The following is a 19,907-nucleotide window of genomic DNA, read 5'->3' as shown; positions in this document are numbered from 1 at the left end:
TCAATAATTCACTCTTGCATTGCTATCTGTTTGTGGAGCACATCATTCTTTTCACATAGAGCTTCATTGTCTCTCTGCGCTTCCGGCCTGGTTTGGAAATACTGGGCCAATTTCTGCTGCAGGAGATTTACCTCCTGAGTTTTAGCATCATTGGTCTGGGTGTTCTTTTCCAGAGCATCCTCCACCCACCTGGTGTGCTCTAGTAGCTTCTCATATTCTGTTTTTACTTCATTGAGCTCCTGGAGGGCCAGCTTTCTTTCTTCTAGCTTGGTTTTAAATTGGCTTACTTCCTGGCCTAAGGTGTCCCTCTCCTGACTTAGTGTGCCCCTTTGTTCAGCCAGGCCGTCCCTTTGTTTTTTAAATGCACTGGATTTCTGGCGCTCCTCATCAAATTCCTCCTGCGAGTGGAGGTCCATAATAATTAATTTATTATTTTCCTCTTTTAATTTGTCTATCTGGTCTTGTAGGACAACCATCTGTCCTGCGCAGACTCTATTAAAAGTTCATTGTTGCGCCAGCTTCTGCTGACTCTGTTGTAAAGAGTCCACCCTTTCCTGACACCCCGTAATTGGGTGTCTTGCTCTGCATTCTTTTTCTGTAGGAGAGCCAGATCTTCTTTTAATTCTGTAACATACTGTCTAGCTTCTGTCTGTAATTATTGGCTCTTTAGTAGCCTTTGCTCTGTAGACTCTAGATCAGTCTGGATTCTTTCTAGTGTTTCCATTTGATTCTTTGCCAGAACTATTTTTTTCTGCATGCTTTTCCTGCATTACTCCTATGTGGAGGTATAGGTAGGCCGCTACTTTGGCAATTTTACTCTGCTCCACTTTCGCTTTTGGGCCATGTACAGTTCACTAAGAACTTGGTGTAATGGGCCCTTGTCCTGCCATGTATCCAGGTACATGGCAGTGACCTCTTATTTGATTTCCTGCAGCCAGATCTGTTCATTCTGTTCTGGCCACTCCTCCCTGACAAACAGTTTGTGTATGATGTGTTCCCTAGCCATATTGATTTCTACTGGGATCACCATTTTTGAACTATCAGTTTCTTTATGAATTATTTCAAGGTTAATTTGTTTTTTTTTACTTTTACAAACAGGCCTGATTTTGGAGTATTTGTTTTGAGAGGTGCTTGTACATTGTAGCACAGTACACCAACCCAGCAAGGTGTCTGTACCCTGCAGGCTAGGATGCTGTGTTAGACTGTCACAAGTGGTAACTCAAACTCAAAATCCCAGACGAGCCCTCAAATCTGTTAAGGATTTCAATCAGGTAATACACCTGAGTCTCAGCCTACCATGCAATGCACAAATGAAATACTTATTTATTGTGTCTATAGGTTCAATATTCTGAGTGTTATACCACTCATATCACACCCCTTCTCAAAATACCCCCAGGGCACAATGCACCAGGAATCAGGATGATTGGTAAAGGTAATATTTATTCATTTGTTTAAAATTCAAATCAAACATATGTTTTAATAAATATGGGGCAGCAATCACCAATGTGGTGACAACACAAATCAGAAAGTAGGTTAGGCAGTTAAATTCACTTATAGCAACACAGAATATAAAACACAGGGAAAAGAACAGTTTTGGCTTGTTGAAAAGATAGACCTTAAGTTAATATTTCCTCTGCACATTTCTCCACTCACAAATAAGCAATTCTGCACAGATGTAAGTAAGCAGCAGGTATTCAGGAATATTATACAGGATTTGAATACAATCTTCCCTCCCCAAACAAGAGAAAAAAACATTTTGAAAATTTTACACTTTTAAAACGACATTTGAAAATGGCTGAGCAAAACAATCGAACGTGTGCAAAGATCATTACATTGATATAAATCTCTATGGGAGCAACATGAAAAAGAGCTTAACGAACATAAGCTATAATATGAGCAACAGTACACACTTTGGATCAGAATGGAAGTTTGGAAAAACTTTGAATAGGAAATCACATGTGTAAAACATTTGCAAAAATGCTAATTCCCGCCTACTTTTCCCTATGAAATTTTTAAGAAAAATGGGTCAAACACTGTTTTCGGATGCAGTTTTGGGGTAGGGATGTAGCTACGGGTCTTAGGTTTCAGTCAGGGTTGAAATGAAGTCTCTAGCTATACAATTGAGGAAGTTATGCAAGTTTGAATGAGAGGCGTTTTGAGAAAAAAATACAACAGAGAAAAGCAGAAATTCAGTTTTACAATGACAGGTTGACTTTACTTGAATGAGATTAATGGCTAAGAAAAAGAGGAATGCCACCCGTGAATCTCTACAGTTACTTGGCCACCGTAACCATTCACGTGGTGGATATCCCGATTTCTTTATTGGAATTACTTTATTTAATCCAAATCACTAATGGTTTATGGTCTAATAAAACAAAAGGAAGATAATCAGCGCTAATACTAAGAATAACTGACAGAGTTGCAATAATAGTTCTGACAATATTATAAGTTAAAGATGGGATGGTTGAGAGATGGGGATAGGACAAAGTAAGGCAAATATACTATGGTTTACTATGATTCCTATTGATACTTACAGTCCACTGTAATTTAAGATTGGACTGTCAAGGGTTCTGGTCATCTGGATCGGGTCTACGGACAGCAGGGAAATTCTGGCGGGATAGGTCAACTGGGCGGTTCTGTTCAACGGACTGGCACCTCAAACTGGACTGGATTAGATTGGCCCTTCTGGATGCTGGACATTGTATCAGTGGGATGGCGAGTTTCAGCAGGCAAGCATTAGTGGTAGCAAGCCAGACTGGATCAGAATTATTTCCCTTAAGTTTTGGGATGGTTTCAGGATTCAGACCTAGCTGAAAAAGAGTTCAGCAAATGCTGAGGCCTTGGTTTAGTAAAGAAATCTGGAATCAGTAGACAATGAAGAATTCAGGAACAGAGCGCCATGTGGAAATCAGGATGGAGTCACGAATCCATGTGTCTTTGTGCGTTGTGAGGTTCCCTTATTTATCCTGCCAAATGACATCACTAAGTTTATGGTAGGCACAAACTTACAACCCACAAGACTATTATTGGTCAAAAGCACAGTTCCCGCATTGCTTTTTGCTGGTAGGGTGACAGAAAGGTTTGTCATGTTTTATGATCTGGTCTGGAAACCTCCCACAGTTATTTGGGCAGAAATCTAACTTTCCCATAAATACATATTTATGTACTTATGCCCTCTAAGAAGATCAGATACATAAATTGCATATTTTGTGGTACACATTTACATCAATATCCTAAATTGGTGGGACCTGGTGTTTCCTTTCTATTGAATTTTGCAATTCTTAATCATAAAGGTGTGGCCTAACAATTCCTAATTCGGTAGATATGTGTGCAATCACCCCTAGCACATGGGTACCTAATATTATATGTGCAGCATTAACGGTTTTTTCACAATTCATCTTTTTGCATAACTTTTGTTCCTTACGCAGTAAGAAATCCTACCAAGTCTTCAAATGGCTAGCATAAGTTCAAATCTGTATGTATGTACTTTTCACTTGTTTGCTTATTCTTGCCACCAAGTTAAATGTCATGAAGTTATGTGGCAAAATAAGCAAATTAACTCCAAAATCACAGGTCAGTTTTTTTTCTTGCTTCTCAAGTGGGAGCAAATGGCCAGTCCTTGGAAGTTCAATGAGAAGCTTCCTCCTGGAGTGTAGAGCATCCTGCCATTGTCATCTCCTGGGGCAAAAGACGAATGTCTAATGAGGTCTTTTGTTATGAGTATGCAAGGCCTCCTAACAGCAATTAGGCCTTCCTGCCAGCAGTGAAGTGTCAACCTGAAGTGTCAACCTTTCCCAGGCTGAGGACTGTCAAGCAGAATTGTTTTTTTTAAATAGTCAATTAACTCCAAGCTGGGCTTAACTTTAAGTTTCACCAATCTTTCATTTAAACATATAAAAGGAACACAGTTTATAGGTGGATTTTTACATTAGCAATCCTTTGACATTTCTTAAAGAATTAAACCTTTAAACAGAACCATGCTTTCAAAACCGGCGATTTTGCACTTGATTCCTGAAAAAAGCACATTAAACTGAGTCCTTTAAATCAGATTTTCCTCTGCAGCACATACACAATTTATTCAGCATTAGGTCTTCCCTTGAGTGCTGGGATATTTTGCAGTCTTTTCTCGGTTGTGACCCAAACGCAGGTTTTGCAGATTTTGGTGCGCACAGGAGTCAGCGCATCCATTCTGGGCTGTTTCTTTCACCATTTGTAAAGTGATGCAGTGGGGCACATTGGAATGGGTCACAATATCCCACGCACTTAAAACATGTGTATTTTGCAATAAGCAATGTACATGTTCTCAGGTGTTGCTTATACATTGTATCCCACCACTAAGCACTTTATATGTTTGCAGGTTCCTCACCAATGGACATTAGAATATGGATTTGGGAGGGTATCCCGTGCTCTACCAAAACTTAAAGACCCATGCACTTCCAAAAACTATAATACTGTGACAAATCAGTGGATAAGAGTTCACAATTTTAATTCTCTGAAAATTAAAAGTGTGAACACTTTATCAACTGATTTGTAACAGTGATATAGTTTTTGGAAGTGCATGAATATTTATGTTTTGGTAGAGCGCGAGATACCCTCCCAAATCCATATTCTAATGTTCACAATTTGCAGACTTTGTGGGAGGTTTGCGGGAATAGGGCACTCGCTGCCACCTATTTCTTTCTGGGCTACTAGATTCATATAAATGTGAGAGTACTTAATAGCACGCACAATCCAGATCGCACCCACACCCTGAATTCCTTACCAATGGAAACTCCCTACTATAGCACCCTTTTCTTTTCTTTTTGTTCATAAGTGTAACTTAAGTCTGAAAATAGCCCCTTAGGTTCTGTAGAATCATATGTTTATTCCAAGATAATTACAGCGAAAAAGACGTTTTAAACGCGATGACATGTAGTACAGTTGGGTTCACAAAAATGTCAAAAGACACAGGGTCCGATTCATGGAAATAAGTAGAAATCACGCAAGGGCCGTGCGCCGAGAAAGACACTGTGCGAACCTGCGCGCAGAATGAAATATGCACACCCCGCGTATTCATGGAATTATTCGCACAAAGTAACCATATTCGCAGGTCACGCCCGGAACACCCCGAACACACCCATGCGTAAAGCATGAGCAGCCAGACCTGCTACCTTTGCGCACTTCCCTTGGCATGAATACACGCACCCTTCAAACCGTGCGTGGGGTCCCCTGTAAGCAGGCCTGTGACTGAGGGACTCTGCACGGGGCCTCCCGTAACTGTTCCCGGCACCCCGACAGCATGCACATAAAAAATTGCAACTCGGCAAAAACTCTGGAAATCTTCGTGAGAACCTCCACAAAACGTTCCTGTGCCCCGCTACACTGCTTACGCACATGCCTAAGTTACATAGGAACCCCAATTGAGTCATCACATCCCAAAATCCAACATGCGACCCCACCTGCGTGCTGTAAATGCTACATGCAAGTGTACTTATGCCTGCCTTCGGGTGACGGATCATATGGATGACTTGCGTGACAATTTCCCAGCCGAGATATTCCGCGATCGAATCCATGAATGCGCATTGTGCCACCCAATAGTTGGCAGGCAGGGGACTGTTTGCAGGCCGTCCCTCGGAATGCTCAATTTTTTGCAAGTTCTTCCCCATTTTTGGTGTTCCGCCCCCTTCCCAGTCCTGTGCGCAAGCCACACCCACGCTTTGCTTGGAGTCTCATGCAAGCCCCTCGACCACTCGCACAGACGTGCTGAGCCAGCACAAATGCAAACTTTTCCTCAATGCAAGTTGAGGAAAAGTACAGCGCTTTCGGTTCCATGAATCGATGAAGGCAGATTTGCATGCAGTTGCGTGCAATTACCCTATTTCCCACACAGATAATTCCATGAACCGGGTCCACAGACTTTGGAAAACAGGCATTATTAAACACAAAGAACACCTCTTCAGGAAAATCACGAGCAATGAATAATGCCAGGCCAGCCCTTCAGCAACAGTTGCACCAGTTCAAAAGCATCCTACATAAGTTAAGAAGAAATAGGAGTATGTCCCTATCAACGATAGGGCCAGATGCTAGCAGCACGCCACAGTGAGTGAGTGAGTGAGCAGTCCTATAACTCCAAGCTTCAAATAGCACTTCTGCTTGCAGTTTTTAAAGATGCATAATTTCTTTCTTTGTAACTCGAGAGTATTGCCTGGCCTCCCTACCAATCACATCCTGGGCTGCAAAGTTGTTTTGCTCATTGCAAAGACCCTCCTTGTGCAGCATCAGATTCAGTCGGGCCTTCTTCTCCTCCTAATGGGGGAGCATATTCTTAAAATCCATTGAAGCAAATTTCTCTTCATCCAGTGCGATTGAAAATGAGTCAGACGCTTTGGGAACAGACTATTGAGATGACTCATCAAGCTCTAGTTCAGAATGAAATATTGGAGACTATAAGACGGGCCCTTTTCCATAGTACAGATTGCTAGCTCACATATTAGGCGTTGGATGTTACTACCAGTATGATGCCTGATCAATATCAAGCCCACTTCTGCAACCATGGCTCTACTTGAAGGTAAATTCACGCCATGATCAAAACCATCTTTTCCAAACTAAAGTCCTTGTGCATTGTGAATCCCTATCCCTTAAATGCTCTCAAAGCCAAACGCTATACTTTCTGCTCTTATATAACCCCCCTACTTCAGCCTTCTGTATAACATACCATACAACCTCTTTCCCTTACTTGTTGCCCTGGTAGATTTTGATATAAAAGTTGAGGAACCAACTCTCCCAGCCACCAACACTCCAGTAAACAGACTAGATGCCCAACACTTGATGAGGGGGACTCTGGGAGCAACCCATACAAAAAGTCATACTTTTGACATTGTTCAACTATGCCCAAATTACTGAAACTTGGCTCTACATTCCCTATGGCATAGGCTAACCATGCATGCATTCCCAGCACCATGTTTGCCTCTTCCCCTAAAACACTAACACAACAAGCCACCTACAAATCCATTAGAGGAATTTAAGAAACCTGAGCTCCTGTGTATCGGTGCTACAGCCATCATCATCTCAATGTGACCCAGTTTATGCAATCGCCATCTCCTGCCCCATCTTCTTAACAACCTTCGCACAAGGTGTGACTGCTAGTGAAGACACACATCGCCCTTTCAAAACTGTTACACTGAAAGCAAAGCAGGTTTCCACAAGGCCTGGTTTCCTGCTGAGCTAGACAATGCAAACATATCATAAGGAACATCCACTTGCATTGCTCCAACATCTTCTCACCTACAAAGACATGATCATTGCAACACAATGGGCCTCATTCTGACCCTGGCAGTGACAGTATGAACGGTGCCGGTAAGGCACTGGCATCGGTCATACCGTCCCACCACATTACGAGTTCTGCTTTCAGGTTCCTGACAGCTCACCAGGTTTTACCTGGCGGGCTGTGCGGCACCCGTGAGCATAACTCGTAATTGCGCTGGCACCGTTATCAACGGTGCCGGCGCAGCCATGCTCCCCACCCCCATTCTGCCCTGCGGGCAGAATGGGGATCGGGAGCCCGGCAATACCGCCACCCGCAAATGGGCAATTACCGGCCCATTCATCTATTAATGGGCCGGTTATTGCCCAATCGTGGGAGGCAGTACCGGTATCGAGCATGGCGGTAGCCGTGTCTGCCATAAATGAGGCCTAATGACTTATTTCACTCTGGACATTTCTGACTCTCCTCATAGACAGGCTCTTCAAGCTCTTAAGATAATTTAAAACATATGCTGTGTTCAATAAATAATAATCAAACTCTATGCAATGATCACACAACCTTCATCTTAAGGGAATCAGAGACAATCCAGCCATTAGGGCTTCTTATAATGCAAGGACTCCCCTTCCATCTTTCCCCTTACCAATCACCAAATTTACAATCCTTACATCAGGTGTCAGTAGTTGACAACATAGCTTTTATTACATACAGTAACACGTCAGGCTGACCTCTAGATCAACTCTCTGCTGACCCTTTTAAACAGCTGGCGCTAGAAAGTTATTATTTGAAATGTTCTCAAAGGCTCTCTTAGACACGGCTCAGTGCCCTCATCACTTAATGAAACTGCTCTAAATCTCCTTCTGAGAGTTATTGACACATTTTGAATCTGTCCTGCCTAAGCAATGTCCTGTCTCACCAACTAATATACCACCATGATAAGCAGAAAGCATCAGCACAAAGAAGCGATCATGCAAATAAATATGATATATAACATAGAAGATGATCTCTGAAGTAGTCTTTTGTTCATGTCTATGATTTATAACTGCAGAATCAGATGTGTTGTTAGCATGTGCGTAGAGTTCATTAAGTCTCTTTTTGTTCTCCTTGTCATTGTGGCATCCTCATGCTAGCACATTAGAACATTAAAAAGAAAATACATTAAAATGAATTGAAAGAATTCAGGTATGACATACACCACAATTGAACAAGTTGCCAATAAACAAATCTGCTCTCGACAAATGCAGAGCTACGTGTTCATTTTATTTATGTATTTATTTATTTATTTGGATTTGTATAGCGCACATCTGCCCGGGGGCATCGTGGCGCTGTAAGCAGTCTTACTTGTTACATAGCATACATGGTGTATAGATTGAGACAGGACAGAGCATATTTACATACAGTTGTGCTTATTTACATACAGTTGTGCCATACAGTAGGATAGGCTGGGGTTGAGAGGGTTAGTTGAACAACGTGGTTTTGAGTAGTCTGCTGAAAGCATGGCATGATTTTTCATTCCTTAGTGTGGTGGGGAGTGCGTTCCAGATTTTGGGTGCTAGGTGTTGAAAGCTGGACCCTCTGGCTTTACTTCTTTTGAATGTGGGTACATAGGTCTGGTTAGTCAGGTGTGACCTGGTGGGTCTAGTGGATGTATTAAGGGTGATTCTTTCAGAAAGATAGGGCGGAGCGTTGGCGGAGAGGCATCTATGGGTGATGGCTATGGATTTGAATAGGATACGTTCTTTTATTGGTAACCAGTGGGCTTCTTTTCTGGCTTGGGAGATGTGCTCCCTTTTAGGGATGCCCAGGGCTGCTCTCAGGGCATTGTTTTGTGTGACTTGCAGTTTTTAGTGGATAGGAAGAGTTTAACGCCATTAATTACCTTTGTGATAAGTGCAGCAGAGGAGGCTATGGCATTGACCTGCCGTGTCATGGAGAGAGTGGAGTCAAGGTATACTCCTAGCATTTTTACTGCAGTGGAGACTGTGATGGCGGAGTTATCGATGTTAAAAGATTTGTAATGCGGCGGGAGTTTGTTTAGTGTTTCTTTGGTGCCAACTAGTAGGATCTCTGTTTTGTCCCCATTTAAGCAGAGACCGTTGGTTGCCATCCAGGTTTGGATGGCTGTATAGATCTTGATTAATGCCGCGGCATCTAGTTCATAGACCCCTGTGAGGGGGAGCAGGACTTGCGTATCGTCAGCATAGTTGGTATAAGCTATGTGACGACGGTCCAGGTCATTGAACAGTGGGAGGGTGAAGATGTTGTATAGGGTGGGGGCAGTGCAAGACCCTTATGGGATGCCACAGTGGATAGTGGTGGGGGTAGCGCTCGCTGAGTCAGAAAAAACTTTCATAAGTCAACCCGCAAGGAAGGATTTGACCCAAGAGATGGCTTTGGACGAGAAGTGAGCTTCATTTTTGAGTTGCGTGCCTAGAATGTCATGGTTGACCAGGTCAAAGGCCGCGGATATGTCCAGCAGGAGCAGGAGTGCTGGGTTCCCTTTGTCCATGATGTCATTTAGTTGGATTTTAAGATCTAGTAAGGCCGATTCAGTCCCATGTCCCGGGCGGAAACCTGATTGCATTTTCCCTAAAATGCGGTGTTCTTACAGGTATTGCTGGATTTTGTGTAGGCCACTTTATTGAGGATCTTGAGCAGGAAGGGAACGGTTGTGATAGGTCTATAGTTGTTGGCGTTTTCAGGATCTAGGGTGGGTTTTTTGAGAAGAGGGTGCACCTAAGCTTCTTTTAGGCTGTTTGGGACTGAATTAGTGTTGAAGGATGCATTGATGAAGGTTTTAAGAAACAGTGCTAGTGTTTCTACGCAGTCTTTAACTAGTTTAGCGGGGCAGGCGTCACCTTTACAATTGGAAGGTTTGATTCTGTTAACAATATCAACTACCCCTATTTCAGAGACTTCTCTGAATTTGAATGGTGTAATGTGATTTGCCTTTTTGTTCTCTTTCACTGTTTAAGTGTGGGATAGTGATAAAATGTGCTGAGTGAGATTTTTGTGGTGGACTAGGATTTTTGCTTGAGGGCAGACTGTATGGTGTTACACCAGGCTTGGTCCTTGACAATCTCCTGAGACTTAGTGGCCGGTGTGGGTAGTTCCTTGAAGATGGCAAAGAGCTCTTTGGATTCTGAGGTGGCATTGGAAATTCTTTCAGTATAGGATGCGGATTTCACTGATATGATGGCTTTTTTGTATTGGGTGGCCAGTGATTTGTATGAAGATAGTGAGGAAGCACTGGCAGAGCTTTGCCATATGTTTAGGGCTTTGCGTTTTTTTGGTTCGTAGTTCTTTTAGTTCTGCTGAGAACCAGGTATTGGAGTGTTCGGTATTTTTGGATTTTTTCTTTTGGAGAGGGGCTATGATGTCTATAGCAGAGCTAATGGTGGATTTGTAGATATCTGCCAGTGCAGCTGTGTCTGAGGTGGCAGGGAGGTTGGTGGTGAGGGTGTCTAGGTAGGGGGAAATATTTTCTTTGGTGAGATTCTAGGCGCTTCTCGCCATGGCTGGAGGTGCTGGACTGAGTTTTATTACTGGGTTATTGGGTGTGGGGCTGAGGAAGTGAATGAGAAAGTGGTCGGACCATGGGGTAGGTGTGATGGAGCTGATGTCGATGCCACAGTTGTGGTCCGCTATCCAGTCAAGAGTATGTCCTTTGCTGTGGGTAGGAGAGAGTACTTTTTGTTCAAAGCCCAATTCTTGGAGTGCTTGTGCTAGTGTTGTGGAGGGTCTATCTTTCTGGTCATGGAGTCCCAGGTTAAGGTATCCTAGAAGAATAGTTTTGGTAGTTGTTGTAATGTTTTCAGCTAGCAGATGTGAGAGGTTGTCCTGAAAGTCTGATATAGGGCCTGGTGTGCAGTATACTAGATTAAAGGTGATGGTGGTGTTAGGAAAAAGTGCGATCTTGGCTGTGAGAGAGTCTACATTCTCCCCGAGTTTGGAGGAAAGTTGTCTTATTTCTAGGTGATCCTTGACTATGAGGGCTACTCCCCCACCTGTAGACAGTGTTCTGTCCTGTCTAAGGATGGAGTATCCTGGTGGCATAGCTAAGGAGATGGCAGGGCCAGCGGCATTGTGTAGCCAGGTTTCGGTGATGGCAAGGATGTCAAGTTCGAGGTTGGTAAGAAGGTCATGAATTGCTGTAGCATGAGCAGGGCGGGATCTGGCATTAATTAATGCACACTGCAGGTCCGGGTGTGGCAGGGGGGTTGAAATAGCATTTTGCCCTTTGTATGCTTTCCTGGTTGTGGTCGGTTTATGGCGTCCTGTGGTTAGTTGTTTTTCATTCTTGGCTAGTGAAGTTTGCGGTGAGTAACTGGAGCGGAGGCCTAGTATTCGATTTCTTGAGTTAGTAGCTCTAGGGCGTGTCGAGAATGGGTTTATGTTTTGTGGGTTTGGTGGAGAAGGATGGAAGGAAGGGCGTAGGAGGGATGAGTGCGGAGGGTGGGGGTGCAATGTTGCCCATGATGGATGGGCACAGGGCGACAATCAATTATAGGCACAGTCAAATTTGGGCACATGGCGACAATCAATTATAGGCACAGTCAAGTTTGGGCACAGAGCGACAATCAATTACAGGCACAGTCAAATTTGGGCACAGGGCGGCAATCAATTATAGGCACAGTCAGATATGGGCACAGGGTGACAATCAAATATGGGTGCAATCAGTTCTAGGCACAAGGCTTTTGCTGTTACAAGCTATCAGCAATACTGTGGCATGCTTCATTGTAGGCATGTGTGTGTGTGTGTTGGTAGCAAGGATCACTGGCATAGGTGGTAGGCCTGAGTGCATCAGAGGTTAATGGTATTTCGGTACGCTGACAAGTGTACAATTGCAGGGAGCCATTTTGTAACATGAAACACAAGATCAGTAGTGGGCTGTTAAAAAGCATAGGTGGCACACTTGGGTAGAGAGTAGGTTGGTAGGCAGCGCAGGTGCTAGGAGGCTTCAGAGAGATTAACCTGATTCAAATGAGTTACTGCAGGCATCGGACAGCACATTAGGCAAATGCAGTTTTGTGTGGCACATGCGATGGGTAGAACGAAGGGGGAAACATGGGCTAGGACAAGATAGTAGTAGAGAACAGGTTGTACCTTATGTAAAAACAGTGAAGATATGTACCTGTGCAGCACAAACCTTGGCGGGGATGAGGAGAATGTCTGGGCTGAGTCAATAGGTTAGGCAAGTACGAGGGTCATAACAGTCTGGAGTGTACATTTGGCTGGGCTGGTGTGCACTGGAACGAGCAGCTAGTGCATGGCACCGTTGATAAGCAGGATTGTATTACTCACATTGGGTTCCTTTGTCCATGTAACATAGTCATGTTGTGTGTGTGTGTTGTGTGTGACTTTTTGTTGATGGTATGATCTATTGGTCTATATATTTATTGTTCATTTTAAAGGAGTCGTGAGTGACAGCAGTGACCTTGGGGCATCACAAGTGGAAGGGGGGACTCATCTTAAAAGCTTTGTCACATTAACATCAGGTAGGTATCAAGGGAAGGGCCGAAAGGCGAGTACAAATACGATCCCGTTGTACAGACAGAATTAGTTCAAGGTACACGGAGGTGCTCAATTACAATATAGCAAGTGTGTCGAGAGGACACCCAGGAGGGTAGGAATGCAGGCAGGGTGGAACTATAAGGGAACAGATACACGGATACACATGTACGATTAAGGGCAGGGCCCAGCATGGCCTTAGATCATCATTCCCAAGCAGTTGGGGAGCTCCAGCGACCAGGACTCAAGGAGGTTGCACCAGGTGGAAAAGCCCTCAATCAAGAAGCTCACAGAAGCCGCCAGAGCAACCCTACAGGTTAAAACATTCTTGGGAGAGGAATCTTTCAGTGTTTCCTGAATTGTGATTGGCTTTCCTCTTCTCTCAGAACGGGCAGTACAGCAATCCAGAGAGTGGCCTTAGCAGTTCCGTGTGATTTGCCATTACATGACGCTAATGGAAGGGACCCATCTACCATTAGCTGTCTGCAATGAACAATATATCCCACATGCCATCTTCTGAACCAAATGTGCCCAGTTGCTGGGCATGCAAAATGTCTGTACCAGAAGAGATGTGTTTCAGTACATAACACATATGCTATTTGGAAATATAGTACCATGTTACAGTAACGTGGCATTGCTGCACGAGCAATCAACACTAAGGCAAAAAATATTTTATTGCGAAGACATGCCACACCCTAGCTCTAGTGCAACCGTTGCTTTGATCCAAAAACACATTTGAAGAATTGCACGTGTACGAGTTTCTGTAAAACCACCTGAGTATCTGATTACTATTAGGCAATGGCGTTTCGACTTATGCAGCTTCTCCCTTCCAAACGTTTTGCAAGTCAATCTAACATGTTGATGAACCAGCAAGTGACACAAAAGCAACATCAGGATACGCATTGTCCAACAACTCAAAAGCCCCTAGACATAATCAAAAATCCAAAGGCAACCTAATGTATACATGCACTGTCGAGCAAATCCTTCAACATGAGGCAGACTGCTTTTTGAGGATAGCCTCTCATTCCGCGTTATCGAATGGACATAACTATTCTATGTTTACCTACAGGGACATTTAAGGTTTTCTATATTTCGTTATCGCCTTTTGGAAGAAGACATGTTGGCTATATCAGGTTGAGTAGACCAGTGGTCAATAATTCAATGGTAACATCTCTAAAGTCCAGAAACATATTCCTGTCTACATTTAATGAGTTATACTAAATAAAGAATATTGCACTGTGAGTAATGTGGTCCCAAGGCACCAAATGCCTCTCTGCTTTGTTTTAGCCACATGTTATTGGCAGAAGGAGATCATTATTGACCTTCAATCAGAAAGGTTTGGATGCAGTCAATAACTACTGGTACCTTCTTCAATCCAAACATTCTCACTTCAGAATCAGACAGGCAAACAGCATGAGACATGTTTCTGCAATCAAGAAACAAAAATGCAATTTCCCACTTCGATTTCTTACAAGAAGAGATTTCCACTGCTCCTTCAAGATGAGAGTCAACACCCAATTTAATCATCACCAACGTGAAAGCTAAAACATGCCAACATGCTAAGCATGTACATGTATATAGAGACAGTGTTCACTCTTAGGCAACTTCAAATGGAAGCTCAGTGTAAAGCTGTTCCAGTTCAACAAAGTTTAAATGCTTAAGACAACCTTGTTATTTGAGTATTATAACATACAAACTCATTACACTTGCTACACTATTGTGTGTATGTATTGCACTCGCTATTAAACTAACATATTTTACTGCACCACCAAATCTGTACAACATTGTGCTGATAGCAATATAGGGCTCACGGGGGCCATTATCACTTGCCATAATGGCCCTTCCCCAACTTATGTCTGTCTTTGAAGGGTCATTATCCCACAAAAATGTACTCTCTCTCATACTATAGGTCTATATCAACCATGAGTGAGTAGGGTAATTAACTATGAGGGAGCCCAAGTAAAACAAATACATTTCTCCAATTGTACGCACAAGGCCATATAAATAACTAACTAAACACGTTGGTGGTCACAGAAGAAATGCATTCACGGGAACCTGTTACTCAGTGGGCCTCATTACAACCCAGGCGGTAAGTTCCCTACTTTACCACCATGGTGTAAACTCTGTTTACACCATGGTGGATGGCGGATTTACCACCCCATTCCAAGGTGAGTGGGGCGTTAAATCCCCATTCCCCATTTACCCTTCCCCATTCCCATTTTTGCCCCATAGGGCATAATGGGAGTGGGGAAGGCGCTAATTACGGCACCGTAAATTACGGTGCCGTAATTAGCACCAAGGCGGGTTAGCGCCTTGCATTTTAACGCCTGCTAAAAGCAGGCGTTAAAATGGTAATCAGGCGTTAAGGGTTAAACCCTTAACGCCTGGGTTGTAATGAGGCCCAGTGTCTCGTTTGAAATCTGTGCATTGTGTGAAGGTAATATGCATGTGGGGAGGAGTAATAACCATGGTGTGCCTCATATAAAAACACCATTGTTCATTGCTTTCCCTTTTCTTTACAAATGTCTTCAGGAAATATCACTCACCATTTTCCAGCGACTCATTAGCGTTATCTGTGGACTTTCAGCAGCAGGGCAATTTATTTTAATTGTCACGCTGGGACGTGCTATTGCATCATGGCATAATGAGTCACGGTTTAAGCGAGTTAGAATTGACTAAGGTATACACGTATTGTCCTTGTACACATTCACGCGTTAAATATCAGGGTTTGTGGTGTTGCCCCGTAAGGGTATGCGCACGCGGCGGCGTGACGTTGCACGTCGCCGCGTGCGGCTTAAATAAACGGGGCGTTCCCGGCCGCGGCAGAGCGACCGGGGAGCCCGAACTATACAGACGTGTCCCGAGTGAGGTCTGTGGGTTGAGGGGCTCATGGGCACGCATGGGGGTGCTGACCGACCCCCAACAGGGTTGTCTTTGAAAGCATGCACGCGATGAAACTGCACATTTATCCTAGTGGATAACAGATGTCTGGTGGTCAACTAGTGTAGAACTTCCCAAACTAGTACACCACAAATCGGCAATGTATTGTTTAGCCTGCAAGCAGTTTTGGGAAAGGCACCTGCACGATACAAATAAAGACGATCTTCGAGGACACCACACGAGTTCACACTCATTTTTGTAGTTCTTACTAATCAAATCCTATACTGTCTCAAAATGCATGCTGCTCAGTAACACTAGAATGACAATGTTTGATGATACATAATTCGTTAACAGTAACTGGAAACGGTTGAAAATACAAAGGCCACCTTCTGCACCAAGACTTTAAACCAAAAACATCCTCCAATGAACACTGTGCACGCGCAAACAAACGCACAAGCAGTTCAGTAGGCGAGCAAAATATGTTGCCATGTCTTAATGGCAGGTCGAAGGTAAATATGGGTGAATAATGCCTGCATATTATAATGCAAGTTAGGTATTTTCTGTCACGGGAGCTTGCTAATGAACCATGAAATAGTGAACTGCTGACATTAGGAGATCCGTCTTTGTGCAGGTGACGGACCCTGGTGGGTGCTATAAAAGATGGAGGCGTGCTGAGGTAAATATCAGTAATTGTCATACTTGCATTTTTCACTTGGTTGCCCAAAGGCTGGTCGGGTTTGGAGCAATGGCAGAGACACAGCCAGCAGCTTTTTACATCACTTTTTGAGGACACAGCGACCCTTCCCTGCCACACTGCTCAGCGTGGACGCAGCACCAGAAGCACAGATCCATAGTGTGCTGAAAAACACTAGTGCTTACAAGTGAGAATAAGCAAACAAAACACAGGTACATCATTCCAATGCTGCAATTAATCACTACTGGTCTTCATTACTCCAAGTCCTGCTCTTCCTCATTACGTCACTCACTCATGAAAGTGATCAGCCTTCTGACAGAAAATGTTCCCAAAATCTATATGTGTTTTTTTTTCATCACATCAAGGGTTTAAAATACCTGACCTATCCCAGAATCCCCCTGTTCCTAACAGCATATGGTACTGTTACGAGAAAGTGTATGACTAGCTGTGATGAAGATAACTGTTATATAATCATAGAATTACCTAAAAAAATTCTTTCTCACAGAAGGTATTAAGGATTTAAACTAAAATCCAAATATTGGACTGTAACAAAATGATACACCCTTGTACTGCAAGCCATTTCAAGTCGAAGAGGGAGCGCAGGGCACTACAATAGGAAGAGTTCTTAGGATAGATGAACCTGGACCATTGCAATATGGTGACAGGAGGCCCGCATGGCACGGACTAGTCTTCCGCGTTGCGTAGCATCATTCGGTCGTGACGTCAACACGTCGCTCACGTGAGGTAGAGGGATACATTTCCATTGGAGAAGGAAAAAAGGAAAAGGTTAGGGAAGGAAACAATGGTTAACACGTTTCTCAAACAGGTAAGCACTTTTAAACCCCCCAATGCAATGTAGATTAACCCTTTCCCAGCTATACAAGTAAAGATTGTATGACTTTTTGGAGAGACAGATCCAAATACAAAGTGAGAGGTTAGAAGAGTCTTCAGGGAGCAGACAAGACACTGCCGTCCACTCCGTTCGGGGGACCGTTGTTCAATATAGCGTTCAGTTTCTTACACAACAGGTAATTCTATGCTGCACTTAGTTCATTTTCTACACTGGGGTAGGAGGCCAGAGATTACTGCGCGCGCTCAGACTATGATGCCAACAATGGCAATCTTATATGGATGATACACATTTATTTCCCTTAGGTGCGAGCAAGACACTCTTCACTTGCCGGATCTCCGGGTTATAAAACTGTGACAGTTTCTAAGTTCGTTCACCACATATGCCTTTGGCACCTGATGAATTGCCCCTTCTAAACTCACACTAGGGAGCAAGGTAAGTGGGTGGAGTTTCTTCCACGTTGCCGGACACTTTATGATAATATGCCACCCGTTCCTCCACACAGTTACTTTTTTTATTAGGGGAATCAACTCCATTTACCTTAATAGACAATGGCCAGGAAGGCTTTTGGGCGTACTTTCTGTTGTTAGCCTTTGCACTTGTTTTATGGGTCGAGTTCCCACGAGGTATGAGGGTAAATTGATTATTATGCTAGAATGTCCCGGTTTGGGACTACCTGAGCGTCACAAGTTGTTGGTTCATGAAACGACCAGTTGTATACCATGTGAGTATGTGAGGTCCACGTTACACTATATCAGCATCTATTGATATTATGTACTTTTCACGATGCATTGTTTCTATTTTGTTTTTAAATGTGTTTCTATTTTGGTAATAGTGTTGTCTGGATCTTGATTTACAGTATGATTTTCTCTTGAAGAAGGGGGATGACCCCTGAAACGTGTCAAGCACGACTGGATTTGTTTGGCCTCTACTTTTATCATCCGCTTGAACGCTTCTTTACTAACTGAATTAAACCATATTGGCTCATTTACACTGTCTGCTTTTTGAATTTGTATGATTAGTCTGTATCTTTATTTCAGCTGAGTTTTGTTTTGGCATTGAGTGTTCAGGGGATGGGAAAGTAATGTCCCACCCTCAGCAATCCATCTCAGGGAACCCAGCACAGTGTGGATGTCACACAGGGGCTGTTCCAGGGTGCAGAAGGGTGCTTAAGTCACCGCTCCTCATAGTACCAGATGCATGATGTTGCCAACAGACACAGACAGGCAAAGCCATAGACACTGTCCTGCCACATGTATGACATGGCTTCCCTTGTTTTCTCCCCCGTGCAGGTGATTCTGGATATCTGCTACTTCCATGTCCAATTAACCATCTGAGACATCCCCAGAAGCAAGCGGGGGTGGCATACAATTGTGCACACCAGGGCAACAATAGAGCAGACCTTCTGCTACTGAAGGCACGTTTCAGATGCCTACACCAGTCTGGGAGTGCACTCATGTATAGGCCAGAGAATGTGGGGTAGATAGTCCATGCCTGTGCAATGTTGCATAAAATCTGTGTCAGATGCAACATACCCCTGCCGCCAGATCTGGACATGCCACTGCCAGAGGGATATGATTGTGAAGATGGCGAGGCAGCACCAGCCAGGCACAGGCATGTATGCATGGATGACAGGGATGAGTGTATTGCCCGTCAAGAACTCATTTACAAGTTCTTCTGAGTACACCTCTACAATGCACGACCCATGCTCTTTACCGCATCTAATAATTATAATACACAAAAATATTGACTGTCGACTAATTGCCGCTAGTGTAAACAAAGCTGTATTGAAGAAAATAATCTATCTACTACTAACAAACTGTGCCCGTCTTCCCCTTCTCCTCCACCCACAAACCCTCCTCCCATCCCCACACACCCTGTCCCCACAACACCCCTGCCCCTCCCCACACACCCTGTCCCCACACACCCTGAAAAACCAAGTGTCACATATTAATTTCCTCTGCTTCTTAACGGCAGGCCCTTGCCATGGCCAGTTGAGCCCGTAAGCTGCTGGGAGAAGTGCCTTGGGCTGTCCTGATGAGAGATTGCCAGAGTAGTTGCCCTTGAAGGGGGAGGGTCAGCCAGCTGGACCCCCATATGCTCCAATGTGACATGCAGGGTGTGTGTGAGTGACTCTGCAAGTGCAGAAACCCCTTTGTTGCCCTCCCAGACCTGTTGTACCAGCAGCCCTAGGGCAGAGGTGGTGCGCCCCAGGGCCCATGCGCAACGATGACTGCATGCCTGCACGCACTCCTGCATCAGTCGAGATTCAGCCAGTTTTTGCTGGACCATGTCAGTCATCTCTGTATGCCTTTTTTCTCCATCCCACAGTTTCGGGCATCCATATACCTGATGTTGGGAATAGGTGGTGGAGGAGGGCTGTGCATGGTGTAGGGAATGAAGGTAAGTGTCGGATAGGGGGTGTGCTCCTATGACTCATCTGTGTCATTGCCTCGATCCGCTGATTCATCCGCATCAGAGGAACTGCTGGGATAGTCCATTGCCTGGTGTGGTATTGGCACAAACACGGGTAACATTGGCAGGCAGCAGGCTGTGTCGCAGGTGTAGCTGCTGTGCAGCAGGTCCAGCTGGCTGTGGCAGGGCAGCAGGCTGTGTGGCAATTGCAGCAGGCTGTGCAGAAGGTGCAGCTGGCTTTGGCAAGGTAGAAGGCTGTGTGGCAGGTCCAGCTAGCTGTGGCAGGGCACCAGGCTGTGCAGCATGTGCAGCTGGCT

This window comes from Ambystoma mexicanum, chromosome 4p (genome assembly GCF_040938575.1).
Source record: "Ambystoma mexicanum isolate Mex_15411 chromosome 4p, UKY_AmexF1_1, whole genome shotgun sequence".
In the NCBI taxonomy this organism is placed as follows: domain Eukaryota; kingdom Metazoa; phylum Chordata; class Amphibia; order Caudata; family Ambystomatidae; genus Ambystoma; species Ambystoma mexicanum.
This window is presented reverse-complemented; position numbering follows the sequence as displayed.